Source organism: Oncorhynchus keta, chromosome 15, assembly GCF_023373465.1.
Source record: "Oncorhynchus keta strain PuntledgeMale-10-30-2019 chromosome 15, Oket_V2, whole genome shotgun sequence".
Lineage (NCBI taxonomy): Eukaryota > Metazoa > Chordata > Actinopteri > Salmoniformes > Salmonidae > Oncorhynchus > Oncorhynchus keta.
In genome coordinates this window covers 40,354,963-40,373,326 of record NC_068435.1, presented here as the reverse complement: position 1 = coordinate 40,373,326, position 18,364 = coordinate 40,354,963, and the positions used below count along the sequence as shown (strand labels likewise).

Here is an 18,364-nt window from a genome sequence, read left to right as displayed (position 1 = left end):
GTGGCCAGCCTGTCCGTGGGGGTGGATTCATCTCTGTGGTGGCCAGCCTGTCCGTGGGGGTGGATCCATCTCTGTGGTGGCCAGCCTGTCCGTGGGGGTGGATTCATCTCTGTGGTGGCCAGCCTGTCCGTGGGGGTGGATTCATCTCTGTGGTGGCCAGCCTGTCCGTGGGGGTGGATTCATCTCTGTGGTGGCCAGCCTGTCCGTGGGGGTGGATCCATCTCTGTGGTGGCCAGCCTGTCCGTGGGGGTGGATTCACCTCTGTGGTGGCCAGCCTGTCCGTGGGGGTGGATTCATATCTGTGGTGAATGCTACAGTATACTGAAGTCTGCAAAAACACTTCAGTAAATGGTACAGTATACTGAAGTCTGCAAAAACACTTCAGTAAATGGTACAGTATACTGCAGTCTGCAAAAACAATACAGTAAATGCTACAGTATACTGCAGTCTGCAAAAACACTAGACTAAATACATCAGTATACTGCAGTCTGCAAAACACTAGACTAAATACATCAGTATACTATTCTGAGCAAAAATAGAATTGCAACATGCAACAATTTCAACGATTTTACTGAGTTACAGTTCATATAAGGAAATCAGTCAATTTAAATCAATTTACATTTACAATTTGTTACGACCAATGCATTTCACATGACTGGAAATGACGCAGCCACTTAGGAGCCAGGCCTAGCCAATCAGAATGAGTTTTTTCCCTACAAAAGGGTTTTATTACAGACAGAAATACTCCTCAGTTTCACCAGCTGTCCAGGTGGCTGGTCTCAGACGATTCCACAGGTGAAGAAGCAGGATGTGGAGGTCCTGGACTGGCGTGGTTACACCTGGTCTGCGGTTGTGAGGTCTGATGGACATTATTGCAGTCAGTATGCCAATTGCATGTTCCCTAAAAGCTTCAGACATCTGTGACATTGTGTTGTGTGACAAAACTGCACGTTCTATTGTCCCCAGAACAAGTTGCACCTGTGTAATGATCATGCTGTTTAGTCAGCTTTTTGATGTGCCACACCAGTCAGGTGGATGGATTATCTTGGCAAAGTAGGATGCTCACTAACAGGGATGTAAACAAATTTGTGCACATAATTTGAGAGAAATACGTTTTTGTGCGTATGGAACATTTCTGTGATCTTTTATTTCAACTCGTGAAATAAAAGATCATGTTGCGTACATTTTTGGTTCAGTAGACAATCCACAAAAGACTACATGTATTACTATAGAATACACTACAGTTTTATTTCACTACAGAATTTATACTATAAATACTACAGTAAAGTCTGCAGAAACACTACAGTGAATTTATGCCATAGTATATTATAGCATTTTTTTTTATGTGGGGTTCTATATACAGTATATAATTTCCATTGCAGTTGGACCCATGTTGGGTTGTACATGCAGTTGGGTCTGTGTGAAATGTTGTAGCGCGGTGTGGGAAAGCCTAAACAGTGGTGCACCATACGCTATTCAGACCTGGGTGGGTTCAAATAATATTTGAAATCTATCAAATGTTTGTGTTTGTTTGTTCTAGCCTACCTAGAGTGCCAGATGGGCGGGGCGTTCACCTTTTCAACTATTCTATTAGTGCCATTGTACCAGGCAAGCTCAAGCAAGCGCAGATAAAGTATTTAAAAATATTTCAAATAGTATTTGAACCGAGGTCTGATGATTTACTGTGTTCCTCCTCACTGATATTGAACATTTTCCATTGAGGCTTTGACTGCTGCCATTCATTTTTGTATTTGCATGGGAATTACTCAAGTCTGACGATTCACAGAGAGATCAAGCGTAATTAAAGAATGTGGAAGAAAATACTCAGAGGTCTCTGAAGAATGAGCTCAGAGAGTGAGAGAGAAAGAGAGAAAGAGAAGGAGAGTAAAATAGAGAAAGGAAGATAGCGAGAGAGTAAGAGAAAGGGGGAGGGGCAGAGAGAGAGAGGTGGAGAGAGCAGGATTGTTTTGGAGAGCTGGTAAAAATGAGGTCATGGGAAGTGAAAGGATTGAGGGTTAGCAGGAGTCCTGTAGCCTGGGCTCCTCCTCTCCTTTTATGAGACGGCCTTTAGCAGCAGTGCCCATAGAATTAGAATGAGTAGAACGGGGGCAGAAGCTCTGACCATGGCAATTGTGGATGGTGAATGGGGATGTCCGTTCTACTTTATTCTAATTCTATGGCTGAATCTTCTCTCTCCAGCTGCACCTGTCCCTCTCTGGGTTGCTCTCAGCAGGAAGGGCCAGGGCCTCCTGGCACAGGTCCTGGCACCGTTTAAAATGCTTAATCCCCATGGCAACGCTATAGCTACCTGCTGAAGTTTCGGTCGTATTAAGCGATGGCTCGGATCCACTGAGCGGTGGAACCGCTAAGAGGTCTTTTCAGTGGAGGAGACTGAGACTTTAAACTGTAGCTCTGACTGTCAGTCATACTAGAATCAAGTGTCTTCTTATCTTATCCATGCTACCTAACATAAAACCCATCCATGGGAATTCAGATTCTCTCTCAGGTTCGATTCTATCAAATCAACTTTATATAAAATTTCAGAGAATTACCACGGAGCGGTATACAGGAAGAAAAGCTCCCTTTCGTTATGGCAGGGTAGCCTAGTGGTTAGAGCGTTGGACTAGGAACCGGAAGGTTGCAAGTTCAAACCCCGAGCTGACAAGGTACAAATCTGTCTTTCTGCTCCTGAACAGGCAGTTAACCCACTGTTCCTAGGCCGTCATTGAAAATAAGTATTTGTTTTTAACTGACTTGCCTCGTTAAATAAAGGTAAAATAAAATAAAATCATCATAACCAAGTTATGTTAACCAGGTCGTGTGTGTGAGCGTGTGTGTGCTCTGAGGCCAGTTTGAGCAGAGTATGTTGTGTTTATTAGAGGAAGTGGAGGAAGGGTGGTGAAGGGGAAGAGCAGAGCTGTGTATCATTGCATCCTCAGGTCAAACACACACACACACACAGGTCACATTCCTCTCTAGTGTCACATTTTAATCAACCTTAATGACCTCGTTATTGTCTCTAAGGCCTAGATTCAATCAGATCAAGCGTTAACCGGCGATAGCCGACGTTTTGGCGTGTCGGAATTGTAACTGCGTTGGAGCTGTCAAATCGGTGAGTGACTGCTCTTGATCATTGTCATGAAGCCACACCTGCACCACTCGCGTTAGAAGCTCTCTCTCTCTCTCTCTCTCTCTCTCTCTCTCTCGCTCTCTCTCTCTCTCTCTCTCTCTCTCTCTCTCTCTCTCTCTCTCTCTCTCTCTCTCTCTCTCTCTCCTGTAAGGATGTGAGTGTGTCATAAGTGTGGTGTGAGTCCAATATTGAGACAGGAGGTGTAGAACAGAATAACAATACGTTGTTGGACACTACAATACCTGTGCTCAAGTTTCTCAGAGTTTCTCTTTTATCCTTATTGGTTGTTGTAACATATGTGATCTGCATCTGTTACTATGGTGTTACTAAGAAGAAGGGCTATACGGTAGAGTTAGAGTACCGGTCAAAGTTTGAACACACCTACTCATTAAAAGGTTTTTCTTTATTTTTACTATTTTCTACTTTGTAGAATAATAGTGAAGACATCAAGACGATGAAATAACACATATAACACCAAAAAAGTGTTAAACAAGTGAAAATATATTTTATATTTGAGATTCTTCAAAGTAGCCACCCTTTGCCCTGATGATGGCTTTGCACACTCTTTGCATTCTCTCAACCAGCTTCATGAGGTTGTACATGGAATGCATTTCAATTAACAGGTCTTGTGGGAGTACAGGTCTGCAAGGAAAATGTTACAGTTGTGTAATATTCTCGACAACACAAATGCAACAGTTGTGTCCGCAGTAGAGGGTGAGTTGGTGGTTAGAGAGGTGGTGCTGGGAAGGAATGTTTAGTGGGGTGTTAGTGGGGCTGGGAAGGAATGTTTAGTGGGGTTTTAGTGGGGCTGGGAAGGAATGTTTAGTGGGGCTGGGAAGGAATGTTTAGTGGGGTTTTAGTGGGGCTGGGAAGGAAGGTTTAGTGGGGTGTTAGTGGGGCTGGGAAGGAAAGTTTAGTGGGGTTTAGGTGGGGCTGGGAAGGAAGGTTTAGTGGGGTTTTAGTGGGGCTGGGAAGGAATGTTTAGTGGGGTGTTAGTGGGGCTGGGAAGGAAGGTTTAGTGGGGTTTTAGTGGGGCTGGGAAGGAAGGTTTAGTGGGGTTTTAGTGGGGCTGGGAAGGAATGTTTAGTGGGGTGTTAGTGGGGCTGGGAAGGAAGGTTTGAGTGTGGTGTTAGTGGGGCTGGGAAGGAATGTTTAGTGGGGTTTTAGTGGGGCTGGGAAGGAAGGTTTAGTGGGGTGTTAGTGGGGCTGGGAAGGAATGTTTAGTGGGGTTTTAGTGGGGCTGGGAAGGAAGGTTTAGTGGGGTGTTAGTGGGGCTGGGAAGGAAGGTTTAGTGTGGTGTTAGTGGGGCTGGGAAGGAAGGTTTAGTGGGGTTTTAGTGGGGCTGGGAAGGAAGGTTTAATGGGGTGTTAGGAAGGAATGTTTAGTGGGGTTTTAGTGGGGCTGGGAAGGAAGGTTTAGTGGGGTGGTGGGGCTGGGAAGGAAGGTTTAGTGGGGTTTAAGTGGGGCTGGGAAGGAAGGTTTATTGGGGTTTAGTGGGGCTGGTAAGGAAGGTTTAGTGGGGTGTTCTGCTTGGAGTGGCGTGAGAAGGAGAGGATAAGGAGAGGAGGAGGAGAGAAGAGAGGAGGAGGGGATAAAGGAGAGGAGAAGGAGAGGAGGAGGAGATAAAGGAGAGGAGGAGGAGAGGAGAGGAGAAGGAGAGGAGGAGGGGATAAAGGAGAGGAGGAGAGAAGGTTTCACTGGAGAAGAAAAAGGAGGAGACAAGAAGTGATCGACAGTGAGGGAGGTGCTGCCGGTGGAGATCTCAGTTTGGATGTCAGCATGCAGTCCTACTAACTCTCATGGCAGAGCAGACCTTCCTGACCTGGGCCAGAGAAAGGAAAACCTGCACTCACTGAAATAGTATTTTATGTTCTTTAGCAGCAGCAGAGTCAAATGGACGTGTTTCGATGACAGCCTTCGTCAGCTCGTAGGGCTCTCATGCCACCTTATTAGATGGAAAGAGTCAGTCATTGTGAAGGCTTGAGTGGTGAGTTTCACACTAATATGTGGTTATGGTTTAACCTTTCACACTAATATTACTAAGGCATAGGCCTACATCAACTTGGTATACGCATGTTTTCATTTTATCCTTGCATTATTTTCAGGCCGTGGTTGGAATTGTTATTCTTTTCGACACTGTTTTCAGGTGTAATTGAAATCAATGTGCTGTGTGTATGTTTGTTTGTGAGTAATATGGCAGAGAGAGAGAAAAAGAGAGATGGCCCAGGGTCTTGTGCTGTAGTCATGGCTATACCGTGTGAAGGAGTGAGCTGGATGAAGGCTGATTGAGGTTACAGAGACCCTGAGGCGTCCTCCAGCTGTCTGCTGTCACACTGCACAGTCTGGAAGACTGGTCACACAATCCTGTGGTTATCTGAGAGACTAGTCACACAGAGGGAGAGAAGGGAGAACTGTTCTCTCACAATCTACAGACTAGATCTGAAATGATTTTAAAGTTTACATGGCTTTTGGGGATGAGTTATTAAGAAGGAACCTAATATTTTGCAGTGACATTTAGTCCACATTAACCTGTCAACCGATTATGGTTATATGCAAAGAAGTTCCTTGTAGATACAAATGTTTGAGAGAGCCACTAGACATATAAAACAACCTGAAGCTGCAACAGCTTCATGATATATTAAACCATGTATCCTGTGTTTCTGTTTTGCAGTGAAGGAGGACTGTGGCTCTGAAGAGGAGGATGAGGAGGAAGGGGGGGAGGAGGAGGAGGAGGGGTAAGGATGCCTGGTAGAGGAGATGCTACAGTTGGGGGATACAGCGGTCATCTACCCCGAAGCTCCAGAGGACGAGCAGAAGAGCATGCCTGAGAGACGGGTCCCAGACGAGAATGGTACATCACTGCACCGTAAAACTTACCTTATTTTCTACTCATAATGATGCTATCTTCAGAGAGACAGCAGAGCTTTTCAGTGATTTGGCACATAAAACATGGTCTTCCACGTTTAATGTATTTTCCTTCTCTCTATCTATATATACAGGCACGCCAGACGCTCTTTCCCAGCTCCTGACCTGCCCGTACTGCTCGCGGGGCTACAAACGCTGCACTGCCCTGAAGGAGCACATCAAGCTGCGCCACGAAGAGTGAGGACAACTTCAGCTGCTCCCAGTGCAGCTACACCTTCGCCTACCGCACACAGCTGGACCGTCATATGACCCAACACAAGACTCAACACAAGGAACCTGTACAGGTACCACAACCAACATGTGTGTGTGTGTGTGTGTGTGTGTGTGTGTGTGTGTGTGTGTGTGTGTGTGTGTGTGTGTGTGTGTGTGTGTGTGTGTGTGTGTGTGTGTGTGTGTGTGTGTGTGTGTGTGTGTGTGTGTGTGTGTGTGTGTGTGTGCGGGTGTGTGTGTGTGCGGGTGTGTGTGTGCGGGTGTGTGCGGGTGTGTGTGCGGGTGTGTGTGCGGGTGTGTGTGTGTGTGCGGGTGTGTGTGTGTGTGTGCGGGTGTGCGGGTGTGTGTGTGCGGGTGTGTGTGTGTGCGGGTGTGCCTGTCTCTGTGCCTGTTTCTTTCCTTGTCCCTGTGATTGGAGGATACCCTGTTGGAGGATTCTGGCGTTCCTACCTATTCCCTCCTGATTCCAGGGATCTCCAAACGGGATTTCTGGAAAACCTGTGTGTTTTGGGACAGGTCCCAGACTTTTGCAGCACTAATGCTGTCATTACTTGAGCTCACTCCCCCTCACAGACTGCCTGTTATTAATATACGATCAGTTCTCCCACTTTTATACAAATAAAAATATATTTTATATTCTTCAAAGTAGCCACTCTTGGCATTCTCTCAACCAGCTTCATGAGGTAATCATCTGGACTGCATTTAAATTAAGAATAGTGTTAAAGTTCATTTGTGGAATTTCTTTCCTTCTTAATGCGTTTGAGCTTTAAGGTAAGGGGGTATACAGAAGAGAGCCCTATTTGGTAAAATACCAAGTCAATATTATGGCAAGAACACCTCAAATATGCAGAGAGAAACTACAGTTCATCATTACTTTAGGACATAAAGGTCAGTCAATCCGGAAAATGTCAAGAACTTTTAAAGTTTCTTCAAGTGCAGTCGCAAAAACCATCAAGTTCAATGATGAAACTGGCTCTCATGAGGACTGCCACAGGAAAGGAAGACCCAGAGTTATCTCTGCTGCAGAGGATATGTTCATTAGAGTTACCAGCCTCAGAAATTGCAGCACAAATAAATGCTTCACAGAGTTTAAGTAACTGACACATCTCAACATCAACTGTTCAGAGGAGACTGCGTGAATCAGGCCTTCATGGTTGAATTGCTACAAAGAAACCACTACTAAAGGATACCAATAATAAGAAGAAACTTGCTTGGGCCAAGAAACACGAGCAATAGACATTAGAACGGTCTGATGAGTCCAAATTAGAGATTTTGGTTTCCAACCGCCGTGTCTTTGTGACACAGAGAGTAGGTGATCGGATGATCTCCGCATGTGTGGTTCCCACCGTGAAGCATGGAGGAGGAGATGTGATGGTGTGGGGGTGCTTTGTTGGTGACATTGCCTGTTATTTATTTAGAATTTAAGGCACACTTGACCAGCATGGCTACCACAGCATTCTGCAGCGACACGCCATTCCATCTGGTTTCGGCTTAGTGGGAATATCATTTGTTTTTCAACAGGACAACGACACAACACACCTCCAGGCTGTGTAAGGGCTATTTGACCAAGAAGGAGAGTGATGGAGTGCTGCATCAAATGACCATGCCTCCACAATCACCCGACCTCAACCCAATTGAGGTGGTTAGGGATGAGTTGGACCGCAGTGTGAAGGAAAAGCAGCCAACATGTGCTCAGCATATGTGGGAACTCCTTCAAGACTGTTGGAAAAGCATTCCAGGTGAAGCTGGTTGAGAAAATTCCAAGAGTGTGTAAAGCTGTCGTCAAGGCAAAGGGTGGCTACTTTAAAGAAGTAGCCATCCTTCCCAGCCCCACTAACACCTACGAAACTACTAAACAACTAAACGTAAAGAATTTTGATTTGTATGACACTTGTTTGGTTACTACATGATTCCATTTGTGTTATTTCATAGTTTTGATGTCTTCACTATTATTCTACAATGTAGAATATAGTCAAATGAAAAGAAAAACTGTTGAATGAGTAGGTGTGTCCAAACTTTTGACTGGAACTGTATATTATAAAAATTCCTGGATGTGTATCTGCTCCTGTTGAATAAATTAACTTTATGGATTTCTGTTTTGCATTGCGATTCATAATTCTGTCTTATCTCAGCACTGTTTTTATCACTGTCTGCTGACACAGATGCAAACTAAATTTGCGTCTCAAATAGAACCCTATTCCCTATATAATGCATACTTTTTTCTGGTCAGAAATGTGCACTGCATCGGGAATAGGGTGCCATTGGGATGAACACAACATGTTAGCTGACCTTTTAAATGTTTAAACCCGTATTTGAATTGTACTGTACAGAACTCTCCCTTTATTCTTCGACAGAGCAATTTGAACCAAGATGTCTTTATCCAGAGTGACTGCATACATTTTCATACTATTTAGTACAGGTCCCCCATGGGAATGTAGCCCACAACCCTGGCATCCAAGCACCATGTCCTACCAACTGAGCCACGCAGGATTACTGTTACTGTTGACTGGGAATGCATTACACGCCCTTCAGACAGCAACATGAGTATGCACTGACTTCAGACAGAGTACTGTTGTGACATGTAATATATTCACCCAGACCAAAACATCCCCATGAACAACACACACATTAACTACATTGTACACGTTGACTGAAGAGGCTTCTCACCATGCACAACAAACACATTGTCTGTGTCCCAAGTGGCATGCTATTCCCTATATACCACACTACTTTGCACTACTTTTGACCAGAGCCCAGAACCCTGGTCAAAAGTAGTGCACTGCATTGGGAATAGGGTTCCATTTGGGACGCAAAAAATGAACTATGCTGTACCCGTTGACTAGAGAGTGTCCTCACTCACCCGTCTGTCCTTCTGTCTGTCTGCTAGCGCCACATGCCCCAAACCACGACAACAACAGGGGGGAATAGGAAGTTCACGTGTACAGAGTGTTCCAAGGCTTTTAAATACAAGCACCACCTGAAGGAGCACCTGCGTATTCACAGCGGTGAGTAATACTGGCAACACCTTGGTCACCATGGCAACACACACATGGGATGTCTCACATGGTTAAGTCCCAAATGCTATCCTATTCTCTAATATAGCGCACTAATTTTGACCAGAGCCCTATTGGCCAATTGGGACACAGTCCTGGTCAAAGGTAGTGCACTATAGGCTATAGGGAAGAGGATGTCATTTGGGACTGAATCCTAGTGACTCACCAATATATTCACAGCACTGCTGGTCCAGATGTATCTAACTAACCATTTCCTTTGATATGTTTATAATACGCCGCTCTATAATTTCTGATTCTTGATTATGATAATTATTGAATCTGTGCTTCTGGCCAATGTGCCATAATTCTGTTGCAGTTGGCTTCAGGGACATGACTCCATTACCTCAGCCTGTTTGTTAATAATAGGTGCATCTGCATCCCAAATGGCACCCTATTCCCCAGGTAGTGCACTACTTCTGACCAGGACCCATAGGCGTCGAACATAGTGCACTATATAGGGAATTGGGTGCCATTTGGGACACAAACCTTATGTTTTCAGATGTTTCCTGGAAGTAGCTTTATTTGATTACTCTATTCTTCTTATTTGACAAATTTCTCTCAGGAGAGAAGCCATACGAGTGCCCCAACTGTAAGAAGCGATTTTCCCACTCCGGGTCCTACAGCTCCCACATCAGCAGTAAGAAGTGTGTTGGCATGGTGCCTGTCAACGGTACCCCCCGACCAGTCATGAAGGCCTCCCAGACCCCCACCCCCCAGAACCAGCTTTCCGGCACTGCCCCCGTAGCCCCTACCCGACTGCTCCTCCGGGGGGAGAAGACAGATGGCAAGCCCCTTCAGGAGCAGCTCCCGTCAACCAGATCAAATCCGAGCCGGTGGAATATGAGTACAAGCCGGTGGCGGTGGGGTCTAACGGGGCAGCAGGGACTAACGGGACAGTGTTTACCGGTGGCATGGCGGTACCCCAGGGCACGGTCCAGGCGGTGGTACTGCCCACCGTTGGTTTGATGTCTCCTATCAGTATTAATCTCAGCGACCTGCAGAACGTACTCAAGGTTTGATTTTGTATTTCTTTGCCGATTTAAAAACACAATTCAACCATGCATTTAAAATTATTATTTTTTTAAATACAAAAAGGTGTAAAAGGCCCCTTGCGGTCAGAAATGACCAAATCTAGCTATTGTATGGAGCCCCTTGATGTTGTGGTCATTTGTTAACCTCGCAGTTGGTGTGTCTATCATCCCAGTGACTTTTACACATTTTAACATTAAACTTTAGTACCACTACTCATCAAGGATAGCACCACAAAAGGTTACTTATTTCCATTGTGGTGCTCTTATTTCCAAGGTGGCCATGGATGGGAATGTGTTTCGCCAGGTGCTGGGGACGGCCAACGGGCTGGTGACGTCCAAGCAGGGGGTGGTGGGGCAGGCTGGGCAGCAGGTCATCTCAGCCATCAGCCTCCCTGGCTTCGTGGACCAAGACGGAACCACCAAGATCATTATTAACTACACCCTGGAGCCCAGCTTGGCCCAACAGCCCAGCGCACCTCAGCTCCTCAAGAAGGAACCTCTCCCTGCCCCCACCACCACAAACACACAGCCAGCCTCCAAAGTAACAGAGAAACTCACCCAGGACCTCAGCATCATCAAGACCGAGCAGCCCGACTCGGAGTCTGAGAAGGAGATGGAGAAAGAGGAGGCTCAGACCGAGGCAGAGGCAGAGCAGAGTAAGGAGGGTGAAACACCAACGGCCCAGACAGGCAAGACAACATGTCTGCTGTGTGATGACTGTCCTGGTGGTTTGGATGCACTACACATGCTCCAGCACTGTAAACCTACCAATGGGGGAGGGGGTGACGTCAGCCCCTGGACCCCTCTATCGCCGCCCTGCTGGCAGAAGCAGGGATAACACCAGGCCAGCCCCTCTGAAGAACCTGCTCTCCCTCCTCAAGGCCTACTTTGCCTTAAACGCAGAGCCCACCGAGGAAGAGCTGGCCAAGATCTCTGACAACGTCAGGTTGCCCGTGGACATAGTCAAGAAATGGTTTGAGAAGATGCAGTCCAGTCAGATTACTGTCGAGCCCCTGGTTCCTCTTCCCTCTACCTTCAACAGGTCCTAGCACAGAGACCCAGGCGGCCCAAAAGAAGAGCGGAGAGCAGACAGAGGAGCAACTCGCCTCGGCCCAAACCCAGGAGACATCATCTTCCCAACCTCCCAACAGTTCCCTGCCTCGACCTCCGCCTCCCCTTGGTCTCAGCCTCGGCTCCTTCACCACTAAACCTCTCCTCCAGCGGCCGGGTCATCGTGAAAACGGAGGAGGACTCAGAGGGCGAGTCTCAAGATCTTCCCTGGACCTGTCCCTTCCCAAGCAGCCCCAATCAGAGCCCCAGGTCCCCCATGTCCCCCAGGAGCAACCCCTCAACCTCACCTGTTTGAAGAAGGAAACGTCCCATCCCCAGCTCCAGGCCCAGCTCCAACCCAAGCTCCAACCCCAGCTCCAGGCCCAGATCCAGGCCCAGCTCCAACCCCAGCTCCAGGCCCAGCTCCAACCCCAGCTCCAGGCCCAGCTCCCAGGGTTCCAAACCCAGCTCCAAGCTCAGGGAACCACCAACACCATCTACGTCACTTCCCCCCCGCAGATGGCCACCTCCAGCCCGGTTAACATCATGACCACCCAGCTAGTAGCCATCACCAACCAGGGCAGCGGTGTGCCCTGTCTCAGGGCCATCTCCACTGGCACCACCAAACGGACTATTCTCATCCCCCAGCTCACCTACACATACACCACTAAAGCAGGCAGCAACGCCACTGGGGCCGACGGAGCCCAGAAGACAGTCATACTCAACGGTTGCCAGGTTGGTTTGTGAGCAAAGCTATTCAGAATGTTTGAAATGTGTGAGATGAGACAATAGGAAGATATACAGTAGATGGGACACAGAGATGGTTATTCGTCAATATTAGGGGAAAATCAATCAGTGAAGGAGAGGGATACCACACACACGCACGCACGCACCCACACACACACACACACACACACACACACACACACACCAACAGAGGAGAGTGTTATGTCTAACAGAACACATTGATTCAGTTGAAGAGCAGAGGAGAAATGAGGAGGAATGCACTGTGAGTTTCCTGCAGTGTCCTGCAGTTTTACTGAGTAGCCTGAATAACCCAGCACCAAGACGTAAGTCTGCATCTCAATTGTATTCCCTATATAGTGTAGAACTTTTGGCCAGGGCCCATAGTGCTCTGGTCAAAAGTAGTGCACTATATAGGGAATCGGATGCAATTTGGAACGCTTTCCCCCTGCCTGTGGAAAAATGAAAGCAGTCCTGGCTGAATGGTTTGGGCTCCCTCCAGGCTTCCCTGAGCTGGATGATGTATGTACCAGGTGAAGTTACCTAATACTCTGTGCGTGCATGACAGCAGACAGAATTATCTGCCGCAGCCTGGAGTTGAGTTGGATTCTTCCAGTAGGAGTCAAGGGATGGCGTGTGTGTGTGTGTGTGTGTGCGTGCGTGTGTGTGTGTGTGTGTGTGTGTGTGCGTGTGTGTTTGCGTGCGTGCGTGCGTGCGTGCGTGTGTGCGTGCGTGTAAAGAAAGACTAGCAGAATGAATCCTTGCATGTTATTACATGTGAGCAGCTCACAGCGCGGTGTCTGTCAGTGTCTGGCAGACAGATCTCTCTAAGTACTCCTGCTGGCTCACTAGAACTGACACAAAGGCCTGTGACAGTGGAAACACTGTGTTTTACATACTGCTGCTTTTATGGTCTAGTCTTGCATGATTATACAGTAATAGCAATGTCACATTAGAACAGATTTCGGGTTTTGCATTATAATTATTTTGCTTTGTAAGCACTGGGAAAATGTTTATGAAATGAAAAGCATAATTGTGAAATACTTAATAATAATGATAAATGATTAAAGCATCTCTCTTTTACTTTGAGGAGGAGAAGGCTGACACCAGTTCAGAGAGCGTGTCGGCGGTAGAGGAGCAGAACGACTCGGACTCAGCCCCTCCGCAGAAGAAGATGCGTCGGCTGGAGAGTGGCATGTATGCCTGTGACCTATGTGACAAGATCTTCCAGAAGAGCAGCTCCCTGCTCAGGCATAAATACGAACACACAGGTAAATCATATGCCCGGTGGTTGCGGGTCCATTGGGTCAGGGGCCGTATATAGCATCTCAGAGTAGGAGTGTGGATTTAGGATCAGCTTTGCCTTTTAGATCACGATGAATACGATTATACAGACAGGTGGGAACCTGATCTTAGATCAGCACTCCTACTCTGATCATTCTTGACTTTTTAATGAGTGCTGCCCGGCCTGTGCCATTCCTTCTCGTCTTGCTATGAGACATTACTTCACTTCTTGCATGATATGAAGAATGTGGATGGCATTGACAGGCATTTAAAACACCAAGGTCTTTACTTTACCTGGCACTTTCATATGGTAAACCAATGGTTCTTCCCTGAAGATGGTATTTTAGCCAGCTTCAAACAGCTGAAATACAATATTTTGGTTATGGAAAATATATTTCACAGCGGTTTAGATGGTACAGATTCTACCCAAATAACTGCTTGTTTTGTCACATTAACTGAAATTAGGCACACTATTTGAATTTTTGCAACCAGGAAATGGAGGACCCATTTTTCTGCATAGTGCATCTTTAAACCACCTAATGTCCTCCTAAAACACATATGAATTATTGAACAACTTTTGACCTGGGTCCATATAGGAAATAGTGTGCCATTTGGGAAGTGAACCTGGCCTGGCGTAGGACAGGCAGGCAGTGTCCAAATCACTTCAGAAAAGGGGTGTTTAATGGCCCCGTTGGATGGGCCCAGTTGAACCCTTTATAGTGCACTACTTTTAACCAGGGCCCCTAGGGGACCGGTCAAGCAGAATATATGAACATTTCAGCATTTGGCAGCTAGTTTGATCTCCATTCACCCGAAGATGTTTGTTTATTTTACTGAAAAATATTCCTGTGCAACAGACCTGCTGGAATATAAACGCAACATGTAAAGTGTTGATCCCATGTTTCATGAGCTGAAATAAAATATCCCAGAAATCTTCCATATGCACAAAAAGTGTATTTCTCTCCAATTTTGTGCACAAATGTGTTTACATCCCTCTTATTGAGCCATCCACCTGACAGGTGTGGCATATCAAGAAGCTGATTAAATGGAATGATCATTACACAGGTGCACCTTGTGCTTCGGACAATGAAAGGCCACTCTAAAATGTGCAGTTTTGTCACACAACACAATGCTACAGATGTCTCAAGTGTTGAGGGAGCGTGCAATTGGCATGCTGACTGCAGGAATGTCTACCAGAGCTGTTGACAGAGAATTTTATGTTAATTCCTCTACCATAAGCCGCCTCCAAATTTGGTAGTACGTCCAACCGGCCTCACAACCTCAGACAACGTGTAACCACTCCAGACCAGGACTTCCACATCTGGCTTCTTCACCAGCGGGATGGTCTGAGGCCAGCCACCCGGATAGCTGTTGAAACTGAGGAGTATTTCTGCCTCTAGTAGAGCCCTTTTGTGTTGAAAAACTCATTCTGATTGGCTGGGCCTGGCTCCCCAGTGGATGAGCCTATGCCCTCCCAAGCCCACCCATGGCTGCACCACTGCCCAGTCAATCCATAGATTAGGGCCTAATGAATTTATTGAAATTGACTGATTTTCTTATATGAACTGTCACTCAGTAAAATCATTGTTGCATGTTGCATTTATATTTTTGTTCAGTATATACTTCATTGTGAAGATGTGTATTATGATTGTTATGTTTCCATAACAAATGCTGTTGGTTTCACAGGTCACAGTCTACAGGCAGGTCAGTGTAATGTAGACTGTGACAGACCTGATGTAATGTTAAAAGCAAGGCGCGCACACACACACACACACACACACACACACACACACACACACACACACACACACACACACACACACACACACACACACACACACACAGCAAATCAAGAGTAATGGGTTGCGGATTGAAAAAAACTTTTTTACAGGTGGTGTGTTTAATGGAGAAGTTGGTTGAGTTTGAAACTCTGTTTCTCTCTCCAACTTTTCCAACCCAAACTCAGTATGTGGCTGTGTGTCTTTCAGAGGGTTTTAAAATCAAGTTTCTGTTAAACATCCATGTACATCGGACACTAAAGTAATCTACTTTCTCTCTTCTTCTCTTCTGTTTTCAGGAAAACGTCCACATGAGTGTGGCATCTGCAACAAAGCCTTCAAACACAAGCACCACTTGATAGAGCACACGCGTCTGCACTCCGGAGAGAAGCCCTACCGGTGTGACAAGTGTGGCAAGTGTTTCTCCCACTCGGGCTCCTACTCCCAGCACATGAACCACCGATACTCATACTGCAAGAAGGAGCCCCAAGGAGATTATCTGGTGGGGCGTCGGCTCAGCATGACCCCGAAATGAGCCCCAAGCAGAGGAGCAGCAGTCAGACAGCCGGCCCACCTCCCCTCCCTCCCAACTGGACTCAGACGAGAGGGAGAGTGAGGAGGAGCTGGAGGAAGAGGAAGGAGAGGAGGAAGGCATGGAAGCCATGAGCATGGACGACATACGGGTGGTGCAGGTGGGCGAGGATGATGAAGAGAGTGAGATCTACGAGGTGGAGGAGTGTGAAGGGGAGAGGCAAGAGGAGGAGGAAGAAGGGAGCAGAGAGGAGGAGGCACAGCAGGAAGAGGAGGAGGGACAGCAGGAAGAGGAGGAGAAAGAAGGGAGCAGAGAGGAGGAGGCACAGCAGGAAGAGGAGGAGGGACAGCAGGAAGAGGAGGAGGCACAGCAGGAAGAGGAGGAGGCACAGCAGGAGGAGGAGGAGGCACAGCAGGAGGAGGAGGAGGAAGAAGGGAGCAGAGAGGAGGAGGCACAGCAGGAAGAGGAGGAGGGACAGCAGGAAAAGAAGGAGGCACAGCAGGAAGAGGAGGAGGCACAGCAGGAGGAGGAGGAGGCACAGCAGGAGGAGGAGGAGGAAGAAGGGAGCAGAGAGGAGGAGGCACAGCAGGAAGAGGAGGAGGGACAGCAGGAAGAGGAGGAGGCACAGCAGGAAGAGGAGGAGGCACAGCAGGAGGAGGAGGAGGCACAGCAGGAGGAGGAGGAGGAAGAAGGGAGCAGAGAGGAGGAGGCACAGCAGGAAGAGGAGGAGGGACAGCAGGAAAAGAAGGAGGAAGGGAGGAGAGAGGAAGAGAAGTCTGAACAGCAGGAGCAGGTGTGTGAGGAAGAGGAGGAAGGGAGAAGAGAGGAGGAGGAAGAAGGGAGGAGAGAGGAGGAGGCACACCAGAAGGAGGGGGAGGAAGAGGAATGGAGGAGAGAGGAAGAGAGCAGAGAGGAGTCTGTACAGCAGGAGAAAGATGTGTATGAGGAAGAGGAGGAGCAGGAGATGGAGGTACAGGTGATGGGGGAGGGGGAGGAAGGAGAGGCAGAGAAGGAAACTGTGGTAACAGAGAAGGCTAAGGAAACAGAGGACAGAAAGAAACAGGTGAAAGATGTGTATGGGGAAGAGGAGGAGGAGGAGATGGAGGTGCAGGTGATGGGGGAGGGGGAGGAAGGAGAGGCAGAGAAGGAAACTGTGGTAACAGAGAAGGAAACAGAGGACAAAGAACCGCATGTGGACAAGGAGAACATTACAGAAACATTAGAAAATGGACAGAAAGAAACAGAGGAAAACAAGATGAACAGTGAATGAAAAATTCATTTTGTGTTGAAAATGTCAAATAGCAGGACAGGAAAATATTGTCTTGTTGTCAGAAGAAGAAACAAAACAAACATGGCTGCCATGTTGATGCTGTGTTGTCGGTCCACTACTGTGTTCAAACCCAGGTGTGCCTGAACTAGACAAAAAAGAAGTGACTTTTATTTGTGGGAAAAAATCAGTGTTACTTAGACCTTGTTTATAGTAGTATTATACATCTGAAAAGAAGGAAGAAAGGAAACACCCATGTGGACATTTGTTACTGAGAGTGAGACATCCCTTCCCAGGTCATTTCTGTTTGTCAGTGTTATTACTCATTTTGCAGCTCATGTTTTAACCTTTTAACCTGTACAGTTGAAGAAAGATTTCTATACCTTTTTATTGCCAAATGATGGTGTTTGCTAAAATCAGTATTTTATTGAGTTGTAAAAAAACAAAACATCTGCACTACAGTATTCCTGGTTTACCTATGGATACAACATGCCTCATGATGTATTGTGCACCCTTCAGTATGATTATGTACACACTAGCTATAGATCTTCTTTATGTTAGCTAACCTTAGCATAGCATTTTGTTTATAATTTGGATTGTTAGCCTTAAGAAGAAAAGAGGATTCTGGGGTATGGGTGGGAAGGGGGTTAGCCTGAGTGCCAGTCTGTTTGTTCTATCATGTTAACTCCTTGTCACTCATTGTCTTGCCATGTTTGGCTTGTCGAGGACAGCAATGGAATTGGCAAGAGCACAAACGGATCTGGGACCAGGCTAGGGAGAGGTGAGAGGGTGGGGATGATGATGTGGCATCTGATGCCATAACCAAACTGTCCTATCAGGGAAGGTGTCACAACCTCAAATCCAGCATTCTTACCATGCTCCTCCTTGGTCGCGCCCCAATAATCTCTCCTTCCTGCAGTGTGCACTTGTTTTACTACTCCCCACAAATTGAAAAGCATCGGATTGGTGTAGGCATGGGCTAAACTACAAGAAGTTTCCACAATATTTTGTATACCAGTCATTTCCTTTCAAATCCATGAAGGGAAGAGAGCAAGTGCGCACGTTTGGAGAAAGGTTTGATTATTGAGACACCCCTTGTTTTCGGTTAGGTGAGTTGTTAATCAATGATCATCAGTGTTATAGGGTCATATGAAGCAGGAGGGGGGGCAGTTCTCTGCATTGTACCCCACCCCAATGCCTCCAGCCTTATGCAAGACCAGTCCTGTGTGCTGTAAGTGCCATTGAACAGTGTTATTTTTACTTCACGGATGTAGCCAGTACATCTTTCAATCTGCGCAAGGCCCATATTGAATAATGTTTGTTTACTTGCTTGGACACATTTTTTTGTTAAATAGTGCTT

General features: G+C 46.7%; 1 protein-coding gene and 1 pseudogene across 5 annotated transcripts in view; one reads left to right on the top strand and one right to left on the bottom strand.

The window, feature by feature from the left end:
* Window positions 1-18,164, top strand: part of LOC118394931 (zinc finger E-box-binding homeobox 1-like) — a 209,441-nt pseudogene extending 191,277 nt beyond the window's left edge.
* LOC118394930 (rho GTPase-activating protein 12-like) overlaps window positions 1-18,364 on the bottom strand; it is a 232,701-nt gene that overhangs the window by 156,365 nt on the left and 57,972 nt on the right. The gene's annotated exons all lie outside the window — the stretch shown is intronic.